Raw genomic sequence first — 24,893 nt, forward strand, 5'->3', positions numbered from 1 at the left:
ATTTGTATTTTTCTATTTTATGGAAGAGGAAACTGAGGCTTGGCAAGATTATTGGCTGTGCCCAAGATCACACAACTGGGGTTTGTGCTTAGACAGTTTTGACCACAGAATTTGAACTCTTGGCCACCACATGCTTACTTCCTCCTTTGTTTGCAACTGCACTGTGATGGGACTTGGACCTTGAGTATCATTTATACATTATGCATCCTTGTTATTATGTACATTTAGTAGCTTCCTATTCCTAAAGCCACCTTTTATTTTTGCTGGCTTTCTCATGAGGTGAATCATGTGCTTCTTGAGCTATCTTAAGAGAAAGGTGGAACAAGTTGACGCAGTGACTTATGCTTCAGAAACTCTCAATAACGCCCAACAAATCTGTCATCTTCAAAGTCTTGATTATGGAAATAGAAGAATATAGTGAAGAACATCTTTTGTGTTTTCCAGAATAAATTAAAGAGACAAAATACCCTAGTCTTGTCTATGTGCCAATGGTGTAAGAGATTTGTAAGAGATTGTAAATAAGGAAAGAGTGTAGCTGATTCACTCTGCTGTGCAGTAGAAACTAACACAACGTTGTAAAGCAATTATTTGCCAATAAAAATTAATTTTAAAAAGTATGTAAGAAATGAGCAATAATAAATCAAAACATGATGTCCTGCTTATAGGAAAAAATCTTCTTAATCTATTCAGTAGGTAAAATGGGTCTACCTTCAGAAAGAAATTGAAGGTACATTAAAGTAATGAAATTGGTTAAGAAGTTGAACTCAGGTGTTATAAGAGGGTTCACAATGGAAATAAATATAACCCCACTTTTCTTCAGCCATGGCTCTCAGCCCTGCAAAGTACCTGAACCTAGAAGTTTTTCTCTTCAGTTAGTTTTATGAATCCTTCTTAAAGGTGTGCTGCTGCTGCTGCTGCTGCTGCTGAGTCACTTCAGTCGTGTCCAACTCTGTGTGACCCCATAGACGGCAGCCCACCAGGCTCCCCCATCCCTGGGATTCTCCAGGCAAGAACACTGGAGTGGGTTGCCATTTCCTTCGCCAATGCATGAAAGTGAAAAGTGAAAGTGAAGTCGCTCAGTCATGTCTGACTCTTAGTGACCCCAGGGACTGCAGCCTGCCAGGCTCCTCTGTCCATGGGATTTTCCAGGCAAGAGTACTGGAGTGGGTTGCCATTGCCTTCTCCTCTTAAAGGTGTGGTTAATACTAAATATGTGTCAATGTACATTTCATCTATAAGGAGGGAAAGAATAAAAGACCTGAAAATGAAGGGTATTATATTCATCTTGATGTCTTTCTGCTCCTCATGGATTATGACATTGTATAAGGCTAAGTAAAAGTTTTAGTCTAAAGGCACTTCCAAATTAAAGCAGTTAAACAAACAGTCTGAGTCTCTCGATTGAAAGGTGTCAGAGCAGGGCACAATGACTTAAAATCTGGTTAATGAGAAACTACGTTAAACCACTCTCGGATATCTTAGGATCAATCGGATTGCTGAGTAGTTTCTCAAATGTTTATAAATTAACGAGTGGATTAAATGCACTGTCCTTGTCTCAGATATTCTTTGAATTTTATTTTGAATATGATGTTTCTTATTCTTTGTGAATTTGAGACTTAACAGCTGATACTCTATAGATTTTTAGAATAGAAAAAGGACCATGTTGTTAAAATTACTGAAAAGAGTGTAGTTCTCTAATTTCTTGTAATATCTGATACTATTCCTTATGAGTTTTAGTAGCATCTGAATTAGCTGAGAAGCCTACATGCTTTGAGATTCTAAGTACTGTGTCTGAATTTTTTGAAATCCTCAGCATTCTGGTGTGGCCTTGTCACTGACTTGATGGACGTGAGTCTGGGTGAACTCCAGGAGTTGGTGATGGACAGGGAGGCCTGGCGTGCTGCGATTCATGGGGTCGCAAAGAGTCGGACATGACTGAGCGATTGAACTGAACTGGGCGCAAGATACCTGAAAATTCTTGTTCCTGTTCTTTAGCTCCCTCCCTCAATACCACCTAAAAGCACCTGCACCCGTATCTGGAGCATGGCTACCACTACTACAGCATCCTTTTCCCATATAATTGAGGATGATCTGTGCTAAGAGTTTTTTTTTTTTTTTTTCCTGGCTGCGGCTTCTGCTGCCAAGTCACTTCAGTCGTGTCTGACTCTGTGCGACGGGGGGAGGCAATAAAGGAATCATGTGAGTATTTCTTAGGTACCTATATAATGATGTACATAAAATCAAGCTCCTCAATCCTGTGAACTTCCGTGACTAAGTGACCTAGCTATACATGCGTGAGAAAGTGTTCTGCTGGAAATGGAAATGTTCAAATTATATACAAGCTAGATTCATGTTTATCTTCCAATTTGTTCTTTCAAAAGAAATGCCAAAATGCAAATGTCAGGAAATGGTAAATGTCTCCCTTTTGCCACAAGGGAGACACCTGTGGATTTACATGGCCTGTAGTGGAAGAGTGAGTACCAGGACACCGGGCCTTGGAGAGTGTGATTCTGCCTTAGGCTTATGAGTATCTGAGTCTAGCTATTGGTCTAACCATGGGTATGCAATTATTTTCCTGGAGTAAATAATGTTTGAGATCAGTTTTGTAAGACCACAAATGTTTTGTTCTGAAAAGTAGAATTGGGAGCTGGCATCAGAAATCAGTGAACTGTGACTGTAAAGTAAACAAAGACATGTAACCATCACCACCTGTGGGGGTCACAGGCAATGTGGATGCAGGGCAGACTGCAAATCATGAGGTTCTGTTAGAGGTAAGAGAAATCCAGTGAGGGGGATGTGGATTGGAAGAGTTATTTTGTGTTAGTAGAAGCCAACTTATATGGAATTGTTTATCTGCCACTCAAATAGCAAGAACTGTAGCCCACCAGGCTCCTCTATCCAGGCAAGAATACTGGAGTGGGTTACCATTTCCTTCTCCAAGTAATAGATTAAGTTGTCTAAATTCCTATGCCCTTTCTCAACGAGTCTGCACTTGGATCCTAGAATTTGGAACTGCAACCCAGAGAGTGTCCTTAGTCTCAGATGTCAGTGTCAGGACAATGGTGAGGTGGCCATGTCTGCACAAAGTTGTGTTTATGTTAGAGACATGGAACCAAAATTTACAGTTGCTATGGGAAGAGAAAGAATGAGAGGGAGGGCTGTGTATGTGTGTGTGTGTGTGTGTGTATGTGAGAGAGAGAGAGGAGTGGGAATAGATTATGAGGGGTAGAGAAATCTGGGGCAGTCTGAGAAGGAACCACAGTTCCTAACTGTAGCTCCTCTACAGTTAACAAAAACACAATGGGGAAAATGAGGCAGTAGATAATGAAACTTTTCACTTACAGTCTCTCATAACACAGGTGAATTATGAATGAACCCTTCTTGCATTATCAACAGCTGACTTGGACAACATACAACTTTGTGAATGCAGGCCTATCTTTGAAGGTGCAGTGTGCTGATGCATCACAATTTGCAAAAAAATTTAAACCCATCTGCAAATTCTTTGACTCTCCTTTGTTTCAGTCGAAACATTCTTGGCACTACTTCCACCTATAGAATGTGCTGGAAGTGATGCTGTGTGTCTTCTGAAGGTAAAAGACCATGCATCTTCTGCCTGTTTCTTTTGCAATGCCCATTCTGGCCACAGCTGCTGAGAAAGAAGCCTGACTATTTGAAACTACCATGCTTGAGAGACCACATGTAGGTTTTCTAGTCAACAGCTTCAGCTGAGCTCTCAGGCAGTAGCTAACATCTAGCCACAAGAATGAGCTGTCTTGGATGTCCAGTCTTTAGATGATAGCTGCCCCAGACACCATCTGTCTACATCCACATGAGAAACTCCAAGCAGGAACTTCTCAGCTCCCTTTCAAATTTCTGACCCACAAAACCATAAGCAAGAGAGAAGACAGGGGATGGATATTAACCATGCAACCAACACTCTCTGGGCTGCTTGACTAAAGAAAGCTTGTCTTTCTTGCTACCACTAAAGATGGCCCAGTAGGCAAATGCGCTGGAGACCTCTCAACTTGTTTGGATATACTACTGGTCAAGGGTATTTTTCTTTATAGATCAATGTCTGAATTAGCTAACACCTCTCAATTCTGTGCCACAAATTGAACTGTGAATTCCCACTTGTATTTTCGCAAGTATATAGCATGAGTCACCACGCATGGGGGACAGGGTGGGAGAACTGGGTAGAGTGCATGTGGGCCAGTGCAAAGTCATCACCACTACTGGGAAAACTCAGACAAATGCCTCATGATAGTGCTGGGAAGAGTCAAGACAGTAGGGCAGGAGAAAGGGGAAAAGGAATAATGCAAAGGGAGAGGCAGTGCTTGCCCAATTGTGTGCCAACCACCTTGGTCTTCAGAGGAAGTGGGAATTCCAAAGCCCCTCAGACTTAAACACGTGACTTCTTTAAGACAATCATTTCAGTGGTGCCCGACTCTATCAGATCGCAGCTTCCAGTGTGCTATTTCATGAACTTTTTCTGAATCATGGAATTAATTATGCTGCCTTTTAATGTACTGTCTGAGAGCTCACTGTTAAGTTGGCTGTTATCTAGATTTAGTGAACATGAAACAATTTATGTTTGAGAGCTACATCCCAAAGAGTGTGCTCTCTGCTCCTTCTTCTAGATCAGGGCTCACATGTGCATAAGTCTCCAGGGGCCAGGCCACCATGACACATGAAGAAAGCCTTCTAACTGAGATCACCATAGGCAGATGACCCTTCCCAAGAGTCACGGCTGCTTGAGGCCATCCAATGGCTATGAAAAAGTGATTTAGTTTGTCAAATATTGCAGTTTTTAAAAAGAAACTCCATAATTAGCCTCCAATTAAAATAAATAAATTTTATTTTAAAAAAATAAATAAATAAAAAGAAACTCCGAAGCTAGATTTTTATGTAAAATCTGATTTTTGAATGTTGGCAATGAATTAAAATTTTTCATAAAACACCTGGTGTGCCAAATTCATCCTATGGCAGCCAGATTGAATCCTTTCTCAAGTCTTTAGGTTTTATTCTTGCATCAAGCTAACTCACTGGAAGGCAGCATCCAAAGCTTGACATACTTGCTTGACTCCTTAAAAATATTTTCATTGAGCTTTGTTTTAATATTATGTCCTTGACCTCTATCAAAATGCAATGTCTATTTTGCTATGCAACATTTCTTATAAAGATACACAAAGCAGTTCTATTTCCAGTTTTTTAAGGAATCTCCACACTGTTCTCCATAGTGGCTGTACTAGTTTGCATTCCCACCAACAGTGTAAGAGGGTTCCCTTTTCTCCACATCCTCTCCAGCATTTATTGCTTGTAGACTTTTGGATCGCAGCCATTCTGACTGGTGTGAAATGGTACCTCATTGTGGTTTTGATTTGCATTTCTCTGATAATGAGTGATGTTGAGTATCTTTTCATGTGTTTGTTAGCCATCTGTATGTCTTCTTTGCCATACGACCCAGCAATCCCACTGCTGGGCATACACACTGAGAAAACCAGAATTGAAAGAGACGCATGTACCCCAGTGTTCATCGCAGCACTGTTTATAATAGCCAGGACATGGAAGCAACCTAGATGTCCATCAGCAGATGAATGGATAAGAAAGCAGTGGTGCATATACACAATGGAGTATTACTCAGCCATTAAAAAGAATACATTTGAATCAGTTCTAATGAGGTAGATGAAACTGGAGCCTATTATACAGAGTGAAGTAAGCCAGAAAGAAAAACACCAATACAGTATCAGTTCAGTTCATTTCAGTTCAGTCGCTGAGTCGTGTCCGACTCTTTGCAACCCCATGAATCGCAGCACGCCAGGCCTCCCTGTCCATTACCAACTCCCAGAGTTCACTCAGACTCATGTCCATCAAGTCAGTGATGCCATCCAGCCATCTCATCCTCTGTCGTCCCCTTCTCCTCCTGCCCCTAATCCCTCCCAGCATCAGAGTCTTTTCCAATGAGTCAACTCTTCGCGTGAGGTGGCCAAAGTATTGGAGTTTCAGCTTTAGCATCAATCCTTCCAAAGAAATCCCAGGGCTGATCTACTTCAGAATGGACTGGTTGGATCTCCTTGCAGTCCAAGGGACTCTCAAGAGTCTTCTCCAACACCACAGTTCAAAAGCATCAGTTCTTCGGCGCTCAGCCTTCTTCACAGTCCAACTCTCACATCCATACATGACCACAGGAAAAACCATCTCCTCACTTTCTGCCATAAAGGTGGTGTCATCTGCGTATCTGAGGTTATTGATATTTCTCCCAGCAATCTTTATTCCAGCTTGTGCTTCTTCCAGTCCAGCATTTCTCATGATGTACTCTGCATATAAGTTAAATAAACAGGGTGACCATATACAGCCTTGACGTACTCCTTTTCCTATTTGGAACCAGTCTGTTGTTCCATGTCAAGTTCTAACTGTTGCTTCCTGACCTGCATACAGATTTCTCAAGAGGCAGGTCAGGTGGTCTGGTATTCCCATCTCTTTCAGAATTTTCCACAGTTTATTGTGATCCACATAGTCAAAGGCTTTGCATAGTCAATAAAGCAGAAATAGATGTTTTTCTGGAACTCTCTTGGCTTTTTCCATGATCCAGTGGATGTTGGCAATTTGATCTCTGGTTCCTCTGTCTTTTCTAAAACCAGCTTGAACATCAGGAAGTTCACGGAAAGATGGTAACGATGACCCTGTATGCGAGACAGCAAAAGAGACACAGATGTATAGAACAGTCTTTTGGACTCTGTGAGAGAGGGAGGCGGGGGATGATTTGGGAGAATGGCATTAAAACATGTATAATATTATATAAGAAAAAAATAAAATAAAATAAACATAAAAAAAAGATACACAAAGCAAATTTTTACTGGAAATCTTTAGAAAAAAGATATCTGTCTTTCCAGATATACCTGTGTGTTGCCTTTCATCAGATAATTACAACTGTGTAATTTGCTATGTTTCCTCATTTTGGCTTACTTATAAGAAGCTCAACTTTAAATATAGTATTTGTACAAATATACTCCCTGTTTCTGGTAATATGAACTTTCAGTTTTGTCTAATACTCCAAAGTTCTAGGTTTCCTTTTATATATTTGTAACTTACCTGCTTCTAATACATGTTCTTTAAGAGCTTTTATGTATATCATATCACTGTCACTTCAGTCGTGTCCGACTCTGTGCGACCCCATAGACAGCAGCCCACCAGGTTCCCCCGTCCCTGGGATTCTCCAGGCAAGAACACTGGAGTGGGTTGTCATTTCCTTCTCCAAGGCATGAAAGTGAAAAGTGAAAGTGAAGTCGCTCAGTCGTGTCCGACTCTTAGCGACCCCATGAACTGTAGCCTAACAGGCTCCTCTGTCCATGGGATTTTCCAGGCAAGAGTACTGGAGTGGGGTGCCATTGCCTTCTCCGATGTATTATCATATACACGTATTTATATAACGGGTCATATTTTATATGACATATAACATATTTGTGAGTCTAATACAACTTCATCCCACCATTCTACTTTACTTATTTAAAAATAAATACAATGAAATATCAAAAAGTAAATGCTTTGCCGGGATGTGTTTGGCTGTCTGGCTATCTGACTACCATAGATATATAACTTAGGACATCTAAGGCAGGCTTTTCTTTTAGGTTTCCCACATCTCAAATATTTAAAAATTACAAATAATTAAATATATATGTAGTTTATAGTTTCTTCACCCAGTAATTACTACCATGAACAAATTTTACTTTCTCCGATATTTTTCTATGTATAAATATTTGCTATAGATAATATATATTATATTTACTATATAATCTATACTATGTAATTCTGTATACTATTTAATATTGACTACATAATATATATTTAATATATGCATATATTATATAAAAGATATATATTTTAAACACAACTTTGGAATTGGATTTTTCTTTTTAGCATTTTTCCCATGACCCTAAACACTTCCGTAGAAATGGTTTTAAACATTTTTGTTATATTCCGTTATATGAGTACACTTTCATTCATTTTCCCCTTCTATTGTTAGACATTGGGTTATTTCCCATATTTCAATATTTAAACAGTGCTGCCATGAATGTAAATATTTGTGTGCTGCTTAAAATTTTCCTTAGGATAAATTCCTAGAAGTGAGCTTAGCAAGGACAAAAGGCTACCTTAAAAAAATATACTGGCTAATCACTTTCCATAATGGTAGCATTAATTGAATCAGTATGTAAACATCCCTGTTTCTTGAGACCCTGTCAAAGATGAGATTATCACATAAAAATATTTTGATCATTTAAAGGATAAAAATAGGGATTTATTATTTTATACTGCATCTCTTTGGTTATGAACAAAGTCAGGAATTTTTGATTTTGTTTCTGCTTGTTTTGAGTCTCGGCATTTATATTTTCTTCTTTTGCAAGCAGTAAATTCACATCTTTTGCCCATTCTTATATCTCAGTGTTAGTTTTTTTCTTGTAACCGTCCTCCCAACTCCACCCCCCACACTCCCCTGCCAAAAAAATGTGGGCTAGATATTATTTCCGTGACTGTTCTACTTCTTTGGACTATCTGAAAAATCTCAAACTTCATACCAAATGTTTCCAGACTAAACTCTGCTAGCTCTTTCCATCCAATGATATACAATCTGCAGTTTACTGAAAGGGAAACTCCTGCTTTGTAATAACTCTCACTGTTGATTGCCAAAATTCAGTTCCATACTTTTTTCTGCCTATCTGAGACAATGAGAACCTTCATCTCCTTGTCCAGCAGAACTGAACACTGCTCATGCAATAAATCTCATTTACCATCAGTTCAGTTTTCCATGTGGGACTTTCCTGATGGGGCTTTCTTGATTCTTACTCATTCTTTTCTTTCCTGGCCACCCTGCTCCCCATCCCCCTCTTCTAATAATTTAGAATTCTTTTCCAAAAATATCAACTTTTCAGTGCTTCCTACTCTAGTGATGTAAAACACCCGCAAAAATTTTCTGCTAATCCTGAGTAAAACAAACAACAACATGTCAGCAATGCTCCTGGGGCTAGATCATGCAAGTTGACATGCTCTGCTACCAGCAGCAAGCCCATCATTGGGATGTGTGCATTCTTGAGAGGCAATGAGACAGCTTTGGCTCAAACCTCTTATATGTTTTAATTTAAAGAAATCAAAGTTATTTGTTTTGGTTTGGGGGCTGGAATTTATGCCTCAAAATAGCTACAGTTTTCTTAGAATTGAGCTTTGCCAAAGAAGCAATTTGTAAGTTGTAGTAGTGAAACAGGGCGCAGTTCCCAACTTCATTATGTGCTTATTAGGTTGTGTTATTGTGTTTACATAAGGCATTTCTTTGGAAACACTGTATATTTGGTAGAAATAGGAAAAGCAAACATATTTTGGTTCCATCACTGTCCCTGTTTAGATTAAGTGAGAGACATGAAGGGGCACAGGGTTCATCTCTGCTGAGCTAGCCTCTATGATAGGAGAGTGGTAAGGGCTCCAGTAGGCAAATCCTCGTGAGCCTTTCTGGCCATGTGGAGGTCTTGTGAAGGATTCTACTTTATTGACTTGGTGTCCTGAAAGCAGTTAGAAAGACCGCAAATAAGTGAGATGAACAAAACCCACCCCTCTCCCTCTGATTGCTTCAATATCGCCAAATGTAGCCCACCATAGCCCCACCCTACACTTCCCTTCCACTCCTTGGACTCTGAGTCCAAGGGCTCCCAGAAACCCTTATCCCAACTACTGACTTGATCCATAGTGTGCTTTTTGAGAATTCAAGACAGTGGAAGGAAGAAACCATTCTGGCTAGAGAAAGGAACAGATTAGAGCCCCTGACATATCACAGGATGTAGGCTACTCACAGCATGAGTGGACCATCACTGAGGGTGGGCCTGGCAGTGGAAAGTGAGGGTGAAGAACCCCATAGTGTGTTCAGGAGATCTTCTTTGAGCCACTCATATTGTGGCTTGTTATTTCTATTGGGCATTGGTGAGTTTGGACCCTTAGCTGAAAGTAACCAAACCAAACCAAACCAAAACCCCCAAAGCAACACAGAACACTCAAATGAGCTTAAGCAATAAAAATAATTTATTAGCAGATATAACTGAACAGTCCAAGAGTAGGGCTAGTTTCTGACATGGCTGTCCTCAGAGGTTTAATTTCCAGCTCCATCTCTTTTGAGTCCTTCTTCCAGGGGTGATGATGGCCAGTGGATGTTTAAGACCCCCAGTCTACCAGCTTCACAACCTCAGCAAGAAGAGAGCACCTTTCACCAAAAGTGAAAGATGTTGTGGACAGGTGAAAATGGAAGAAGGGCCAGCTCAGATCAGCTATCTTTTAACCAAATGGAGGAGATCTACATCCTAGATTACACGTCCATTCCTAAAGTCAGAGAGTAGGGTCCCCCCACCCAAAATGAGAAGTTTCTATTGTCAGAAAGAAAGGATTCTATTGCTAGAAGTACCAAAGACATCACAATCCACTTCATCACAGTCTGGTAAAAAAGGCACCAGGTTTACAGCCAGACCTGTCCCACTCAGTCTTCATTATGCTGTCACCTTGGGTAAGACACATCTAAGCCTCAGACCCGTTTTGTTCACTGGGGACAAGAACTTGCATGTGGTCATTTCATTGGGACCACTGTGTGAAAGATACAGAAATAGTGAGAATGGGAGAGATTATTGCCATTGTCTCCTTCTAGACCCTGGAGCTGGCTATTGCAGGTCATCCATTTATTTATGTCTTTAGTTTGTAAGGTTCTAAAAGGGAAGATCATTGCTTAAGGTTCAAGCCACCTTCAACCTACCCAGGTGTTCAGACAGTACATCTGCCTCCCACCTGCTTCACTTAAGTGATACAAAGAAGAGCGTGTAGGTTTCAGCTTCCTCATCACAGTCAACAGGACACTGAGAGGCACCTCTGTGACGCAGCTTCACTCTGAGTGTTTACTTTCTATTTGCAGACTCTTTTGGAAACTGTCTTTGACTTCTGAGAACTAAAGCATTTGAAATATTCATCTTTTTATCCCTAAAAATGGAAGAGGAACCCTGGCACATCTCCTAAAGCCCTAGTCACACCTGCTGTTTATTCTGCACTCACATAGGGATGACTCTCCTCTAGAGTTCAGGGCATTTCGTTTGACACATCAAAGTGAAACTCCTAGAAGATAGAAACAACATGTCTATTGTTAGATGGAGAGTACTCCATTTCAAGATGAAAACTAAAACACCAGGTTGATTTTTTTTGAAGTCCTAATACCTTGAGTGTTTAGATTTGGGGGTTAGGGGTAACTGAATGGTTATTGGTGAAAGTGCAAGATGTCATTCTTGTAAAGTGATCCCCTTGGAAAAGGACAATGTTTTAGAAATACCTCAAAGAAGGAAAAAAGGTCAGCTGAGTTCACAAGAGCTTTTTCCACATACAAGTTGGTCACTAGACTCCCTATACTCTGAATTTTACACTGAAGTGTACCATTTTGTCCTCCAATGCATTAGTTCTAACCCCTTCAGCTCCTACCTGAACAGTTGCTCCTAACTCATTTCTAATGCCTTCTCTTCTCTTTCTTTCTTTCTTTTTTTTTTCCCCTTCTTTACATTCAGTTCAGCTCAGTTCAGTTGCTCAGTTGTGTCCAGCTCTTTACAACTCCATGGACCGCAGCATGGCAGGCCTGCTTGTCCATCACCAACTCCCGGAATTTACCCAAACTCATGTCCATTGACTCAGTGATGCCATCCACCCATCTTATCCTCTGTTTCCCCCTTCTCCTCCTGCCCTCAATCTTTCCCAGCATCAGGGTCTTTTCAAATGAGTCAGTTCTTTGCATCAGGTGGCCAAAATATTGGAGTTTCAGCTTCAACATCAGTCCTTCCAATAAACACTCAGGACTGATCTCCTTTAGGATGGACTGGTTGGATCTCCTTTGAGTCCAAGGGATGCTCAAGAGTCTTCTCCAACACCATAGTTCAAAAGCATCCATTCTTTGGAAAAGCGCTCAGCTTTCTTTATAGTCCAACTCTCACATCCATACATGACTACTGGAAAAACCATAGCCTTGATTAGATGGACCTTTGTTGGCGAAATAATGTCTATGCTTTATAATATACTGTCTAGGTTGGTCATAACTTTCCTTCCAAGGAGTAAGTGTCTTTAATTTCATGGCTGCAGTTGCCATCTGCAGTGATTTTGGAGCCCCCCAAAATAGTTTGGAGCCCAAACTAATAATTTGGAGCCCAAATAAAAGTCAGCCACCGTTTCCACTGTTTCCCCGTCTATTTGCCATGAAGTGATGGGACTTGATGCCATGATCTTAGTTTTCTCAATGTTGAGCTTTAAGCCAACTTTTCCACACTCTTTCACTTTCCTCAAGAGGCTCTTTAGTTCTTCACTTTCTGCCACAAGGGTGGTGTTATCTGCATATCTGAGGTTATTGATATTTCTCCCAGCAATCTTGAATGCAGCTTGTGCTTCATCCAGCCCAGCATTTCTCATGATGTACTCTGCATATAAGTTAAATAAGTAGGGTGACAATATACAGCCTTGACATACTCCTTTTCTTATTTGGAACCAGTCTGTTGTTCCATGTCCAGTTCTAACTGTTGTTTCCTAACCTGCATACAGATTTCTCAAGAGGCAGGTCAGGTGGTCTGGTATTCCCATCTCTTTCAGAATTTTCCACAGTTTGTTGTGATCCACACAGTCAAAGGCTTTGGCATAGTCAATAAAGGCAAAGTAGATATTTTTCTAGAACTCTCTTGCTTTTTCGATGATCCAATGGATGTGGGCAATTAGTTCTCTGGTTCATCTGCCTTTTCTAAAACCAACTTAAACATCTGGAAGTTCATGGTTCATGTATTGCTGAAGCCTGGCTTGGAGAATTTTGAGCATTACTTACTAGTGTGTGAGTGCAATTGTGCGGTAGTTTGAGCATTCTTTGGCATTGCCTTCCTTTGTGGTTGAAATGAAAACTGACCTTTTCCAGTCCTGCATAGAGAACAGGTTTATTTATTATTTATCTGCTGCTCTCCTGAAGAGCCAGAAATTGTTTATTTTTATTTTTATTGAAATAGACTTGATTTACAATGTTGTGTTAGTTTCAGTGTACAACAAAGTGATTCAATTATACATTTATATTATTTTTTACATTCTCTTCTATTGTTTTGTTATAAGATATTGAGTATGGTTCCCTGTGTTATACAGAAGGACCTTGTTGATTATCTAATTTGTTGTTGTTTATTTGCTAAGTCGTGTTTGAGTCTGTACCACCCTGTGAACTGTAGCACGCCAGGCTCCTCTGACCTCCACTGTCTCTCAGAGTTTGCTCAAATACATGTCCATTGAGTCAGTGATGCCATCTAAACTTCTCATCCTCTGCTGTCCCCTCTCCTTTTGCCTTCAACCTTTCCCAGCATCAGGGTCTTTTCCAATGAATTGGCTCTTAGCATCAGGTGGCTAAAGTATTGGAGCTTCAGCTTCAGTATTAGTCCTTCCAATGAATATTCAGGGTTGATTTCCTTTAGGATTGACTGCTTTGATCTAAGGGACTCTCAAGAGTGTTCTCCAGCGCCATAATTTGAAAGCATCAATTCTTAAGAGCTCAGCTTTCTTTATGATCTAACTCTCACATCTGTACATGACTACTGGAAAAACCATAGCTTTGACTATACAAACCTTTGTCAGCAATATGATGTCTTTGCTTTTTAATATATTGTCTAGGTTTTTCAAAGCTTTTCTTCCAAGGAGCAAGTGTCTTTTAATTTCATGGCTGCAGTGACCATCCACAGTGATTTTAGAAACCAAGAAAATAAAATCTGTAACTGCTTCCACTTTTCCACCTTCTGTTTGCCATGTAGTGATGGGACCAGATGCCATGATCTTAGTTTTTTGAATGTTGAGTTTCAAGCCAACTTTTTCACTCTCTTCTTTCATCCTCATCAAGAGGCTCTTTTGTTCCTCTTCACTTTCTGTTATTAGAGTGGTATCATCTGCATATCTGAGGTCGTTGATATTTCCCCTGGCAATCTTGATTCCTGTTTGTGATTCATCCAGTTCAGCATTTCACATGATGTACTCTGCACAGAAGTTAAACAAGCAGGGTTGCAATATACAGGCTTGTTGTACTTCTTTCCTTTTTTAGCTAGTCAGTTTTTCCATGTCTGATTCTAACTGTTTTTTCTTGACCTGCATACAGGTTTCTCAGGAGACAGCTAAGGTGGTCTTGTATTTGCATCTCTTTAAGAAATTTCTATAGTTTGTCATGATATGCACAGTCAACGGCTTTGGTGTAGTCAACGAAGCAGAAGTAGATGGTTTTCTGGAATTCCCTTGCTTTCTCCATGATCCAATGAATGTTCTCAATTTTTGCTCTGGTTCCTCTGCCTCTTTGAAACCCAGCTTGTACATCTGGACATTCTTGGTTCACATATTGCTGAAGCCTAGTTTGAAGGATTTTGAGCATGTGAAATAAGTGCAATTGTATGATACTTTGAACATTCTTTAGCATTGCCATTCTTTGGGATTGGAATGAAAACTGACCTTTTGCAGTCCTGTGGTCACTGCTGAGTTTTCCAAATTTGCTGACATATTGACTGTAGCACTTGAACAGCATCATTTTTTTAGGATCTGAAATAGCTCAGCTGGAATTCCATCACTTCCACTAGCTTTGTAATAATGCTTCCTAAGGCCCACTTGACTTCACAATTCAGGATGTCTGGCTCTAGGTGAATGGCCACACCATTGTGGTTATCCAGGTCATTAAGACCTTTTTTGTGCAGTTCTTCTATGCCACCTCTTCTTAATCTCTTCTGCTTGTTAGGTCCTTGCTGTTTCTGTCCTTTATTGTGCCTATCTTTGCATGAAATATTTATTTGTTATCTCCAATATTCTTGAAGAAATTGCTAGTCTTTCCCATTCTATTGTTTTCCTCTATTTCTTTGCATTGTTCACTTAAGAAGCCTTTCTTATCTTTCCTTGATATTCTCTGGAACTCTGCATTCAGTTGGGTATATCTTTTCCTTTCTCCTTTGTCTTTCACTTCTCTTCTTTTCTCAGCTATTTGTAAGGCCTCCTCAGACAACCAACCACTTTACCTTCTTGCATTCTTTTTCTTGGGGATGGTTTTGATCACCACCTCCTCTACAATGTTACAAACTCTGTCCATAGTTCTTCAGGCACTCTGTCTACCAGATCTAATCCCTTGAATCTATTTGCCACTTCCACTGTATGATCATAAAGGATTTGATTTAGTTCATACTTGAATGGCCCAGTGGTTTCCCCTACTTACTTCAATTTAAGTCTGAAGTTTGCAACAAGGAATTCAGGACCTGAACCGTAATCAACTCCAGGTCTTGTTTTTACTGACTGTATAGAGCTTCTCCATCTTTGACTGCAAAGAGCACAATCTATCTGAGTTTGGTATTGACCATCTGGTGATGCCCATGTGTAGAGTTGTTTCTTGAGTTGTTGGAAAAGTGTGTTTGCTATGACCAGTGTGTTCTCTTTACAAAACTCTGTTAGTTTTTGCATTGTTTCATTTTGTTCTCAATGGCCAAACTTGCCTGTTAGTCTAGGTATCTCTTGACTTCCATTTTTTGCATTTCAATCCCCTATTGATGAAAGGATATCTTTTTTTTTTATGTTAGTTTTAGAAGATGTTGTAGGTCTTTACAGAGCCAGTCAACTTTAAGTTCTTCAGCATCAGTGGCTGGGGCATAGACTTGGATTACTGTGATGCTGAATAGTTTGCCTTGGAAATAAACTGAGATCATTCTGTCATTTATAGTCATGTGTATAGTTTAATCCAAACTCCTCATTTATCCCTCCCTCTCTCTCTCCTTTGGTAACCATAAGTTTGTTTTCTATGTCTATGTGTCTATTTCTGTTTTATAAATAAGTTCATTTGTATCATTTAAAGAATTTTCACATATAAATGAAATCATATAATATTTGTTTTTGTCTGGTATACTTCACTTAATATCATCGTCTCTGGGCCCATTAATGTTGCTGCAAATGGCATTATTTCATTCTTTTCTTTGAGTAATATTCCACTGTGTGTGTGTACCACATCTCCTTTAGTCAGTTATCTGTTGATGGACACTTTGGTTGTTTCTATGTCTTGGCTATTATAAACAGTGCTGTAATGAACATTGGGGTTGCCTTCTCTCCAATGTCCTTCCTCTTATTCATCTAAGTTCACATCTGAAGTCACTTAGTGTGATGTACTCTAGGCCAACTTATTAATTATCTGTGGCTTGATTTTCTTAGTAGTTCAAAGGGTTATGTGAACTTAAGTGAATTATTTTATGTAACATGCTTAAGATAGTGCCTGGCACATAGGAATTCTAATTAAGTGTAGGCTGCATACACATTAGCTAGTATTACCTGATCCTTGTGGGTTCCAGCTTAAAACCCTTTCCCCTCTTGCAATGAAGGAAGATGTAGCTCCTGTCCCTGGCCCACATCCCTTCATGGCGTGGCCACTCACCATGGCCCCACCTCTTCTCTCACCCTGCTCTCCTATATGCTCCATCTTCTGTTCTCCTGCCATACTGGTAGGCACTGGGCATGTTTCAGCCTGGTGATTTCATCTCCCTTCCTTCCATGACAACTCAGAGAACTACTTATTATTCTTCAAGGCTGTGCACCAATGAAATTGCCTCTAGATTCTTCTGGGGAAGACTTAAAGATGGCTTTTATGGGTGTCTTCTTCTATTTTAGCAATTATGCTTTCATTCTTAAAAAAAATGAAAATAGTTTCTGCTTATTGGATATCTAGGATATGCCAAGGGGTTTATATTCATCATTTCATAATAATCCTCATGTCAAAAACATTATTCCTATTATAGATGAGGAAACGGAGGTTCACAGAGCTGAAGTTACTTGTTCAAGGAAGCAGTGGGACCAGGGTTGACACTCTGTTCTGATTCTGAAATCTTTTGTCCTTGACTGTATGCCACACTCCTTTTCAGTATGGTTAATAGTATTCTTGTCTTCTTGCCTTCTGTGGACCTCTGAGCTGCCTCAGGGCCATGGGCAGCATCCTTGAGAGTCCCGTACTGCTCATGGAAGAATCCAAGCCCAGTAAAAGTCTCTGTGAAAAGGGGGCAGCCTTTTTCATTTGTTTTCTTCTATTTCTAATCACTAATTGCATTTTTATTCTATGTCAGACTCTTTCTACCTGACTTCTGACTCTGATCCTATGGAAGTAATAGTCCTCCTGTTCTTGTTTGGGTGGAGGCGTCACATGTTGAAGTACCGAGTACAGCCAGCCCGAACTGACTCCCTGGGCACCACCCTGCAGCTCTGGCCAGCGTTCCTGTCTCCTGCCTCCTGGGAGAAGACAACTGGCAGCAGACTTCCTGAGGGTAGCAATTATTTCCTTGGATCCACAGCATGTAGCCCAATATTTGGCATAAACACCAATAAATAACGGTTGAATAATTGAATGATTATTTAGATGCAGTGATAACCAATCAAAAGTATGCATTAGATGGAAACTGAAGTCAAAACATAGGTTTCCCAGATAGGCCAAAGGATGACCGATCTTCCATTTCGCTTCTAATGAGAGGCTCCTTCATGGCACGTGGTGGGGAGGGGAGGATGCAGAGGATCTGGATAATCGCTGTTTCAGGAATGGATTGAGATGCTTACTAGGGCCATCGTCAAGGCACGTGCTAATCAAGACAGCCAGACTTGTGTCAAAGGAACTTCCCTTCTGATAAACTTTATCTCCATTATTAATTTACTCATCAGCCCTTTGAAATTTAATAACTTCTGATATGCATCAATTTTAACATATCTTTCTTCAAAGAAATGTGATAACGAATGCAAAACACTTCCGCACAGAACCTGGCATATATAGAATGCTCAGCGTGTTTGCTTGGTTTCTTCACTCCTTTCTTTACCAAAATTATGTCATTAGTATCAGTTACGTATGATCCTTGAAAATATTTGTTGCACAAATAGATTCTTCATGACTCCTAGTCAGTCTTCTAAGAAATGACATAGAACAAAAGAGGAGGAGGAAGCCAGCTGCCATTTTTAAAGAACTATATATAAACTATAACTAAAATTGAAACTGTGTGAAAGCCAAAGGTTTCACCAAGAAATGTAACGTGTTTTCATCCCTATAACCAGGTGTGGGAACCTTGATACCCTCCAACTTCACTGAGGAAAATAGACTTACTAGGACTGGTGTCTCTGAGCTCCTCAGACACTGGGTCTTTTCTGCAGGAGGTGGGCACTACTGTGGATGAATATGTGTATTTGATCCCTCTCAGCCCACATCCCATGTCTCTACAGTCTTGCAGACTGTTTCCACCTATAACTTCTTCCAAAGCTGACATTCCTAGGGCCTAATTGTTTCATCACAAAAGAAAGTCCACCTTCCCAGTCTCAGAGCATTTCCCTTTCAGCCTGTGACAGAATTAGTACTTGTTGTACCAGCCAGCCACTTTCTTGGACTAGCATTTCCAGGCCTTTCCAGGCTCAGGGAAACTTGGCAAGATGGTTTGGCAGCTCCCTAAGCTTACTAGAAACACCAGAAGCCCACAGTTTGCATAATGCTAATTAAGTTTTCAGCTCTGTCTCCAAACCCTTAGAGTGTTTAGAAGATTGAGTAACTTGGGATATGTCCCAGGTAGGAACTGACCACAGAAGACACTAATCCCAACCCACCCAAAAATCATGGCTGTAGGATGCACAGGTGGCCTTGCAAGGGTGCCCCACCCATTCAAAGAGTGATCTTTTAACTGTGTTTCCTTACTGCAGTGAAAACCTCTGGGAGCATCGCATCATTTCCCAGTATCACTTCCTGAGGCACCTCTATTGATTTCCCTCCTTCACCTTTGGAAGTGTTTGGTTTGCACTGAGCTGTCACACTCAGTAGGTGTGGTGATACTCTGGTGTTCTGCCACTCCTCAGAGGTGGAGCAAGACGGGGTGCCTGTGCCAACTGGCTTCCCCACCCAAGGTGTGGTGATATCACCTATTCTTACCACATCGTGGAGTGTGTTATTAGTCTCACTGCAAGTCATCCATAGAGGAGAACATATTGGTCTGGTGCTGTAAACCCCTCATTTGATAAGCTTCAAAATATTGGTTAGTGTGGTGGAGCTTGTATTATATAGTAAGGATCAGGCTTCTAATTTTCAAAATTTTAAATAGACTCCTGCAGTATCTTCTAGGAAAGAAAATGCCCATGAGGAGGCTGAGTGAAACGGGAGATGCTGGGCTTTACTCTTTTCTTTAGAAATTTGTGTATTTAGAAAGGGTGCAAATTAGGTGATAAACTTGATTCATGTTCTCTAAAATTTTGGGCTGGAGGCAAACTATTACATAGAGGTGTATAAACAACAAGGGCCTACTGTACAGCACAGGGAGCTATATTCAATATCCTGTGATAAACCATAATGAAAAAGAATATGAAAAAGAACATATATATATGTATAACTAAGTCACTTTGCTGTACAGCCAAAATTAACACAACATTGTAAATCAACTATGCTTCAGTACAGCTAAAAATATCTGATATTTGGCAAAACTAATACAATTATGTAAAGTTTAAAAATAAAATAAAATTTAAAAAAATATATCAGATCAGAGCAACTTAAAGCATGTATTGGCTACATAAGACCTAAAAGGAGGTCTAAATAATGACTATATTATTAGTCATTATAAAGTATCTCATATGAGACTTAAAATAGCTTTGTGCTGAAGACAATCTTTCAGTTATAAACTTTTTTCTAATTTGTAAGTTTTGAGGTCAGTCCTGATTCCTAGCTTCCAGCCACGGCTAGAGTGGTGGGGACCAGTCCCTTTCTTTGAGCTCTGGAGTTTCGGTGCCCACATGGATGGCATCACTGTTGATTCAGTGGAGTCAGGTCTACAGAGGCTCTGGGCCAGAGAGGTGGGCGGACAGTGACCCAGCCTAGTCCCTAAAGGAATGCCAGGGAAGCAGCTGGTCCTGCCCAAAGGGGAGCCCACGGCCTCTGATTGTGCTTAGTATGGAGTTAATTAGTTTCCACAGGAAGAAAAATAAGCAGTTCCTTTTCGGAAATGTTTTTGGTCTTGCAGCGTCAGAACGAACAAGAGAATGCATCAAGGGTTAACTGGTAAATTATGTAGCATGGATTATGCATGCATTCAATGGAAAAGTGAAGGAGGACGTCAGGATAGACTGGAATAGCTGGAGGAGTGAGAGCTGCCACTCGGCTCAGTACAATGGGTACAGTTTGGGAAGGTCCCATACGAGGATTTTGTAAAGTTCAATTTGTATAAGTGACTCTCTGTCAAACATTGCTTTAGCTAACAGGGGATATAAAAGAAAAAAACCAGAGTCCCTTGTCTTCACGCACTCCCTCTCTTTCCTGAGCAGTTATGCAAAGTAATTTACGGAACACACCACTCAACTTGGGAATAAAGTAAATGTAGTGTATTAATAATAAAACACTCCAAGTATCAGTGGAGGAAGAGACTGGTGGAAACTAAGATGAAGAAATTACCTTAGATAGAAGTAATCATGTGAGGATACATTTTTCTTTTTCTTTTTTTTGCAGTTAAAAAATGCTTTACAACAAGAATTGGTAAATAGGTGTTTATAAGTAAACTGGTATTTATAAGAAAAGCCTCAGAATGGCTTTTATATTTTTACATGGTTTTAAAACATCAAATGAACAATATTTTGTGAAAAATGGAAAAATTACATGAAATTCAAATGTCAGTGTCCGTAAAGTTATATTTGAACACAGCTGCAGCCATCTGTTTAAATATTATCTATGACTTCTTCTGTGTCAAGATGGCACAGCTCAGGAGTGTGGCCAAAGCTGTGTGTGGCACTCTCATTGCTTTGTGCCACCACGCCATGTGCTCTAAATCACAGAGGTGGTTATGAACCCAGCGGTATTTGGGTGCCATGTGGGTCACCTACATGCATGAAAAAACATTTTCAAAGATGAAGTGCATAAAATCTTATTGAGGATTAGCATTAATAAATGAACATTTGCAACTAATCTCAATGATAGGAAGCACTAACTTTAAACCCCATTTAAGGAAATGTCAGCCCCTCTTTCCAAAAGAATTTCATTTGTATTAGTGGGCCTGTGTTGCAAAAAAGTTGTACTCAATTATTCTTATACTTGAGTTTTGCCCCCCAATATTGTGAAAATTAGCTTTTTCCCTTGCTATAGAAGTATCTCTGTAAGATCCTTGTTTTGCCTCCTGGGCCACAAAGCCCAGAGTATTTACTATTTGGTCCGCAGAGAAAGTTTGTCAATGTCGGCTCTATGATAAGGATTTACTTGAGATATCCTTTAGGATTTATTGTGTTATTTTCTTTCCTAATATCTCACATGGCCATTACAGCTTTATGCCTCTGCTGCTGCTGCTAAGTCGCTTCTGTTGTGTCTGACTCTGTGTGACCCCATAGATGGCAGCCCACCAGGCTCCTCTGTCCCTGGGATTCTCCAGGCAAGAATACTGGAGTGGGTTGCCATTTCCTTCTCCAACAGCTTTATGAGGTGCTCATTTATTTTATGCAGGGATTTTTAAAAGTTGAGTGAAGTTAAGATGTCCTGTCACAGTCCTGTTAATTTTAGGAATGTACATTGAATCATCACAGCCATTGCTTGGGAGTAAAATAATGCAGTGTTTTGAAGATGATGGAGATGTCTGGTATAGTAAACCTGTCTTAGAGGAGGGGGTAGACTCATATACCTGGGAAGCAAAGGGACTTCTGTGAGAGGAAGAATCAGAAACACAACCCCTGCTTCTAGAGATTCAAGGTCTGGGACACCTGGTGTGGTGGGTCCGTACTGGTGTTGAAGTTCAGCATTTGGCTTGACTGAATATGGATGTTCATTTAACCCAGTGGTATTATGAGTTAAATTATATTCCCGCCAAAAGAATGCAAAAGTTGGGATGCTTGTTTGGAGCAGCCCTACAGAACTCATTTACCCCCAGCCTCCCTAACACAGAGGATATACTTTGGAGATAGTATCTGACAGTAAACTGAAGAGCTTAGCAGTGAAGACCTGAGTGAGTCCTGGCCCAGGGCTGGACATTCCTGACTCAGTGGACAAGAATGACCAGTCTCAGCATGTAGGACCAATGAGCAAAGTACCCAGAGCCTTTGTGTGACACTGAGGGGCAACCTTGGCCAGGACCTCATCAGACTCCAGGTTTCTGCACTAGTTTGGCCCTGAAGACGCCCCTGGACTTCTTGCTAATTTGCTGAGTACTGCTCAAGAGGGACTTACCAGATAGCTGGTTAGCAGAGCTGGTTAAATTTTAAAAGAAGTGATAAAAAAGAGATATTACCACCTTTGTATTTTAGTGTGGGAAATAGCTTATCCAGTTAAATTCATGAGAGGAGTCAGCCACACACAGGTTCTGAGACTGCAACTCACAGGCCACTGAGGAGTAGTAACAAACAACTAAACAAAAACATGTAGGTATCTGTCCTTTGATGCAGTCCAGATTTATCCCACCACAACATGGATTCGTTATGGGCTTTTAGTTAACTTATACAAAGGTGATCTTCAGCAAAAGATTTCATTTTAATGAGTTTTGCTAAGAAATGCAATATTATTAACAGAAATGTATTCACAAGGGAAAAGCGTTTCAAAGCCTATTCATAATTCATAACATTTATTTGCCAATTGAGTTTATTTTACTAGAGCTTATTAAATTTCTCCTGAGCACTGTTGGTATTGACAAGCAATAAATAAGGCTATTTAATATTTCTCAACATTTTACCCTCAAACTTGAGTTTCTCAGCATTGGATAAAGAAATATTTCTTGGTGGGTCTGCAGTAAATATGAACGTGGGGAGCTCCCTCCACTCTGTCTGCTCAGGAAGAGACTTTCAGGCTAGAAAAGAGTGGGCACCTCCATATCTGGAATGAATTTGAAGATCCCAGAATGCCTTTTCAATTAGCCATGATGTTACCTACATTATACTCATATTCACGAATAAATTTTCATTTGAGCTTCTCTTGAATGTCACTCTGGGTTGGACAATTCAACCATCCATCGATTTTCAAATTTCTTATGCATATTTGGACATATTCTGGGAAGCCTGCCTGTTTGAAGACCTAACATAGCAAGACATACTAGCAGCATCTTTGAAAGCACAAAGCCAGAGCCAGGATGAATGTGCCCCCAAATACGTTGCTGGCCACACAGGACCATCTATATCATATTTAGGAAAATAAGCAACCTTGGGGCCAGCACTAGCTCTGACTCCATCAGGCCTGCTGTCATCGCGAAATAAAAGTGTTGAGCGCATACTTGCTTCTGCTGAGGCAAGATGGAGCCTCGAACTATCTGGTTTCAGGTAATGGTTTACCTGAGTACCTGAGTCTGTCACTAATAAATGTTTCCCTCTCTGGTTTTCCTTCCACTCCTCCTCCTGCCTTTTGCAGTATGACTAACTGAAGTGAAACCCAGGGGAAAGGGAACAGCCATGGAGAGGGCCCTGACTCAAGGTGATGCATAGCAGGAGCAACGGAAGTCTCATGACATCAGTCCTGTGCGATGCAGAGGTCAAGGTGTATGCCCTATGTGGGCTGGAAGTGAACAGCTTAAACGAATGAAACTAGACATTCTGGCTCATAGTGGGGAGGCGGGGCTACAGAGGGGGCAGGCCTCCTGGAGATGAAGATGGTCCATCTCTGGGTTTCGGCCTTGCTCAAGAAGCTGTTGAGTGTATCTCTTTACAACTCAGGCTTCTGTGTCTCGTCTGTAAATAGAAGGGTTTGTGCTCAGAGTTTTCCAGAGGGTCTTATGTGTGAGAATGTGAGTGTGTGAATGTAAGCATGTTTAAGAGGGTGTGTGTGTTGGGGAAGGAGGAGGAAGAGAATGGTATGAACAGAGCAGTAGGTTCAAGCTTATTTTTCTAAAAATCATAGTCAGCTTGTCTAGACTTCAGGCCATATGCTTGGTGTTGGCAAGTGATGTTACAGCTGGAGTCTGAGGGCAATCAGCAGGCTGAACTTCTTTCTCAGGGACCCAAGTCTTTCCATTAAGGTTTTCAGCTGATTCAATGAGGCTATTTAGTTGAGTCTATGCTGTAATCTCACAAAGTAAGTAGTATTAGCACCATTGTATAGATGAGGAAACCGAGGCTTAGAGAATGTATTAGGTTTTTCTGGAGCATGCGTGCGTGCGTGCTAAGTCTTTAGAGAAACAGAATAACAGGATGTGTTGGCGTGTGTGTGTATACAACTCTATCTTTCCCTATCTGTCTACCTATCAATCAAGACATGCATTTTAAAGAATTGGCTCACACAGTTGTGGGGACCGGCCAGTCCAAATTCTGCAGGGCAGACTGGCTAGCTGAGAAACAGGAGATTTGATGTTGCAGCTAGAGTCTGAGGGCCACCTGGAGGCCGAATTTTTTCTTTCTCAAGGAATCTGTCTTGTTCTTAAGGCTTTCAAGTGATTGGAGGAGGTCCTCTCACATTATGGAAGATAATCTTCTTTACTCAGTGTCTACTGATTCACATGTTAATCGGACCTAGAAAATACCTTCAGAGCAGCATTGAGACTGATGTTGACTAAATATCTGGGGACTGTGGCCTAGCCAAGTGGACCCGTAAAATTAGCCATCATAGAGAAGTGAAGCAAGCCCATGCCATCAGCTGTAAAAAGGGGCCGAGATTTGACTCCGAGTCTGTCCTCAGAGCCCATGGCTGTCACCTTTACCTTTCTCACCTATGCCAGTTGCCTGCTTGGCCGTGTGCAGACGGTCCACACTCTCTGCTCCTAGATGTCTCAGCAGTAAAATGACCACACAATTTCTGCTCTGCTCACTTCCTAAGAGAGCAGTGGCCACTGGGGGTAATGTGTCCCAAACCTCTCAGCATGATACGAGTAAATGTCAGTTTAGTGCCATATAGTAAATGGCACTAAAAATCTAGGATCTTTCTTCCC

The sequence above is a fragment of the Bos mutus genome, chromosome 9 (genome assembly GCF_027580195.1).
Source record: "Bos mutus isolate GX-2022 chromosome 9, NWIPB_WYAK_1.1, whole genome shotgun sequence".
In the NCBI taxonomy this organism is placed as follows: Eukaryota; Metazoa; Chordata; class Mammalia; order Artiodactyla; family Bovidae; genus Bos; species Bos mutus.